A 5,163-nucleotide genomic window follows, 5' to 3' on the forward strand; every position below is an offset into this window, starting at 1 on the left:
GATACCGTCAAAATTGAACTTTCCGCAATGAAAAATCTCAATGCATGGACTAGAACGATCTTTTTTTTTCCATATTTACTTTGAAATCAATGGCATTGTGATCACGAGTTACAAGGTGTTCGATAAATCAAATTTATTTCTCTTGCACAGTCTCTTTTATTTCATAATGGCAGATCAAGTATTGCACGCGTTCTCCTTGGGACGTCTGCACACTGATGAAGGGGAAGAGAATTTTTGAACACATTGGACTAACTCTAACCTATTTAGTCCTTTAAAAGTGTGGAAATAACAGTCAACGTGCGGAATGTCAGAAGCACCAACTCTAACAACCGTAATGCCCTAGCGACAGACAGCGATATATCCTCAAATTAGACCGTCTAAATACCACTGACTATTGGGCGGTCAGTAATCTATCCCCATTAACGTGATCATACCTTTCCTCTTTTTCAGTTTCATCAATAGAGCCTCAATAGTCGAATTCTGCATCTGTCGTGACGGAAGACAGCCGTGACATTTTCCCTGTCTATTAACGCTACTCATTCTCTTTTAGCCCATCCCGCTCTAACGCTTCTGAAACAAAGGAACTCCGAAATAGTGAACTGTCACACTAAACTCCACTGCAACCAAGTCTCTTTAACGGCAAAGTGCCATGATTCCAGGTTTTGATCCAAGCCCTGAGTTCATCGGCCTTTTCTCCGATATTTCTACCACTGAAGTATGCGCAGCTCAGAACATTAGTCGTACCTTGCTCAGCGATTGCATTCCTGACGTTGTCTGAGACCTTATCAACGTGTCTGCGCAATCTCCTCACCAGCTGTTCTGGCACCCTGGTTCCCATCCCCCGTGCAAATGTAGTTTAAATCTAATCATGCAGCACTCGCTAACCTTCCGGCAGGATATTAATGCACTTTCAGTTCACGCACGAAAAGTCTTTATCCATAGATCTTAACTTCCATGGAAGAGAGATCAGTGATCGTAAACTCGTGTGGCCTCCCCCCTACACCAAACCCTTAGCCACGTGTTAATATGTATCATGTTTCCATTTATCTCCTGATTAGGACGCGTCACGTGTCGCTGTCACAACCCCGAAGATCCTGCCCTCCACCTCAGCACCTAACTCTCTGAATTTCCATTGAGGAAATTCGTCACTCTTCTTACCGATGTCATTGGTCCTCAATAGACCACAGCTGTTGGCTGCTCACGGTCCTACTGAAGAATATTCAGGACTTGATCCAAGTTGTTTCGGACCTTGGTACCCGGGAGGCAACATAACATCCAGGAATCTGTTCTTCCCCTTCCCTTCTGAGGCATAGAACCAGACACAGTGCCAGAGATCCGACCTCTGTGGCTTTCCCCTGCTAGATCATCCAACCACAAACGGCAACCAGGTGTTGGTGAGGGTGATGGCCATAGGGATAGTCTGCACTGGCTCTCTAAACCCTTTCCCCTTCCTGACTGTCACCCAGTTTCCTGTGTCCTGCACCCTGACTGTATCTACCACTTTATATGTCCTAGTCCATCACGCCTGCGGCCCCCAGTGAACCGGGGTTCATCTAGATTCAACTCAAACACCTCATAGAATCTGCACCTTGCAGATTGTTACCAGCTGCAGCTCTGTGTACTTCTCGCAGCTGTTGTCATCAGGAACCATGGAAGTCTCCCCGCCTTTCCACATCCCGCGAAGAGCATTCCACTCCGGCGATGGCCGCCCCCTTGTCCCTGCCTTACTTTAATGTCTTCTGTGCATTTATCTCAGGATTAGCAAACCCGAGCGAAATACGTTCTCTTAAGCGTCTCATCTTTCAGAAAGGCCGCTGCTCTACAGTGCAAAACGCCCTGCTTCTGTCTCCTCTCCATCAGAGTAAACATTGACCTACAAGCCTGAACAACATTCTGACTGTAATAACTCACCCATGATAGAATGATGAACAGACACAGCGGACCGAATGGCCTTTCTGCACGATATTTTATGTTCTTGTGAACTTAATCGCAGCTTCGCTTTCTTCCACAGTCATCAGACTATTGAGCTTTATAGTTCAGTCACTAACATCCATCTGTAAAGCAGCGTTGCGAGATATAATTGAACTGTGTTCAGTTTCTGTTGACGTTGTCATGATCAACTCGCACTCAATGTTTTCAGATTCAATACGGTCTATTAACGTTTCCTCCCCGCTTCACTACATGTGAAAATAATGAGTCTTCCAAGCGTTCTCATTCATCCCAGCAAACCTCCTTCCCAAATTCTTGCTGAGACGCGTCTCACGAGTCTTCGATCTGTAATTATTTTGCTTCACTTCCCAAAGAAGCTGCCTAACCTGCGAAACTGTAACAAGCTCGCGTTCATTTCCGATTAGCAGGATGATATGTGTGTTTGTGCGTAAATAACTTTGCCTTCAAATCAGGCATTCATTCCGTTCCCAAACACAACAGCAGTCAGGGTGGCCGAGTGGTCTAAGGCGCCAGACTCAAGGTATGAAAATCCTTCCGACAAACGCGAGTGTTCTGGTCTCCAGCTGGGGTCGTGGGTTCGAATCCCACTCCTGACATCTTTTGTTGTTAAACATTCAATCCAGGTGATGTTATTTCTGCAACAGAACGTAAGATCTTAGTGTGGATTAGGAAAACGGTAGAATAGATTGTGGTTTTTGACACTGCTCATCACAGTACAACAGATCATCGTACACCGATTTTTGGGTGACCGATTTATTCAGAAACAATCCCATGGAGAAGTATCTTGGCCCGTAACGTCGACTGTGTATTCTTTTTGACAGATGCTGCCTGGTCTGCTGAGGTCCTAGGATACTCATCTAATCAATATAGAATAGTGTTTAAAGTGAAATCATTGGCTGTCGGAATATTCAATGGATGGGGACGTGAGTGTAAACTGTTCTTGCACCTGTCAGTGCGAGTCCTGATGCTCTTTTTACCTTCTACCTAATGGCAGCAGCGTAAAAAGAAAATGTCCTGGTTGGTGAGGACCTCTGGCGGTGGATGCAGTTTTCCGATGACAGCGTTATGCAGATGTGCTGAATGTTTTGTAGTGCTTTACCCGTGACGGACTGGGCCGAATCCACTAACCTTTTGAAGATTTTCCTTCAAAGGTAATGTTATTTCCGTGCCAAGTCCTGATGCAGGCAGACAATCCACTCTCAACTACACATCTCTACACGTTCATCTAGGTTTTTGAGGCCATGGTGAATCCCTGAAGTCTCCTGATAAAGTAGAGGATATACTAATACCTACCAATTTAAAATTACTTCCTCCAATGAGAAATGGCTCATGGACCTGTGGTTTTCCCTCTCCTCAAGACCACAATCTGTCCTTGGTCTTGCCAACATTGAGTGATAGGGTGTTGTCACGTCTTCTTTAAAACTTCCCCTCTTAGTTGAAATGTATGCTCTATGATATAAGGCATATCAGCTCTGGGATGGAGACAGCTTCTGTGTGCTCTACCTTTATCTATGCCTCCCAAAATCTAAGAGACTTCTATCAGATTCCCCTTCAGCCTCGCTGCTCCAGAGGAAAAAAAAACACAAGATGGTTGAAGCTCTCGTTATTGCAAAACCAAACCGTCTAATTCAGGAATCATCTTGTTAAATCTTTTCTGCACACTCTCCAAAGCCTCGTCATCCTTTCTATGACAGATGACCTAAACTGTGTGCATTACCAGTTCCAGCGCGCTGTGCTGCTGTGAGCTTTAAATTCTCACATGCTGGAAAACCTGAGACAAGGCATCACTCCATTTTCATTTCAAATCCCACCATATAGTGAGTGTTTGTATGTATGCTCTCTCACCAATGTAGTCGTTCACTCTATTATGAAACACAGCTGCTCATGTGGGTTTGAAGAGAGTTGTCAGGGTGGCCGAGTGGTCTAAGGCGCCAGACTTAAGCCGAGAAAGTCGTTTCATAATAGACGCGAGTGTTCTGGTCTCCACCTGGAGACGTGGGTTCGAATCCCACTCCTGACAACTGTTGTCTTCTACAATTGGTGTTTTAATAATGCAATCACTAATTTTATTGCAGCGATCAAAGCATGGGTTGGGAGGATGAGAAAGACGCAAGAAAGATAAAGGTTTTGTTTTAGTCACAGCAGACAGCAGTACAATGGGTCACATTACATCGGATTTAGGCTGCCGAGTTTGAAGAGAAAGAGGATTCGGTGAAGAGTGTCTGTGTCACCGTCTCAGCCATGGCTATTTGTTGGACAGAATGACATCGGTTCCATTCAGACACGTTGTTGGTCGCTATAATGAAAAGGCATTTTACATCGTCGTTCTTAAGCATACCTGTACATCTGCCGCGGAGCTCAGTGTCGTGCGTTTAACGCCACTCTGCACTTGGGAATATCGGATTGATCATTCTGGACTGGATTATATTCCCTTTCTGTGGTTTAATAGGACACACTTTTTTTTTTTTTTTGCAAAGTATATGTTTTAAGACGTACAGCGTGGAAAAGAACCTTCGGCCCAACTGGTTCAAAGTTAAAAGCAGAAAGTAAATTCTGCATCACAGCAAATCTATATACATATATCATCATGTACAAAAATGAAATCCACTTTCCCGCGGGCATCCAAGGAACACAATAAAATCGTTGAAGGACCGCAGTAACAGGACGGTCAAAACACCCGATGTGTATAACACAACAAACTGTGAGAAGTCAAGCGAAATAATAATGATAATAACAACATTAATTGTTATTTTACGCAATAATCCTGGGCGACTACGAAGCCCACCAGAATTTCTTCAGATTTAAACACCCTCTCAGAGACAAACAAATGAATTACACCTTGACGGAGGATCGAACATGAACGATTTGAAATTATTCGCGTAAAGCTGAAACGTTTAATACAGGTAGTAAAAATGATTTCGAAAGTTATAAAAAATAAAATCTGGACAAGATAAGCGTATTAGATTAAACAAAAAGAAAATTACAATTGAGGTAGCACAATATAAAATAGAACAGCAGGATGCAATACAATTGATGGATGGACACCTTTACTTTACATCTTTATGATTTGGATGTTGGAATTGATGATCTTACGGGCAGGTTTGAGGACTAGATGAAGATAGGTGAAGATGAAGAAAGTCTGCAGGATGTAGAGAAGCTGCACAAGGATTTGGACAGATTAGGAGAATGGGCAAAAAAGTAGCACATAGAACA

At 43.6% G+C, this 5,163-nt stretch overlaps 2 non-coding genes across 2 annotated transcripts; both read left to right on the forward strand.

Annotated features, from left to right (window-relative positions):
- Positions 1-2,432: 2,432 nt before the first annotated feature.
- Positions 2,433-2,546, forward strand: trnal-caa (transfer RNA leucine (anticodon CAA)). Its single transcript has 2 exons — positions 2,433-2,470; positions 2,501-2,546. It is a non-coding gene; the product is annotated as a tRNA-Leu (tRNA).
- A 1,308-nt stretch (positions 2,547-3,854) lies between these two features.
- trnal-uaa (transfer RNA leucine (anticodon UAA)) lies at positions 3,855-3,970 on the forward strand. The gene is made up of 2 exons: positions 3,855-3,892; positions 3,925-3,970. It is a non-coding gene; the product is annotated as a tRNA-Leu (tRNA).
- Positions 3,971-5,163: the final 1,193 nt, after the last annotated feature.

The sequence above is a fragment of the Mobula birostris genome, chromosome 13 (genome assembly GCF_030028105.1).
Source record: "Mobula birostris isolate sMobBir1 chromosome 13, sMobBir1.hap1, whole genome shotgun sequence".
Taxonomy (NCBI): domain Eukaryota; kingdom Metazoa; phylum Chordata; class Chondrichthyes; order Myliobatiformes; family Myliobatidae; genus Mobula; species Mobula birostris.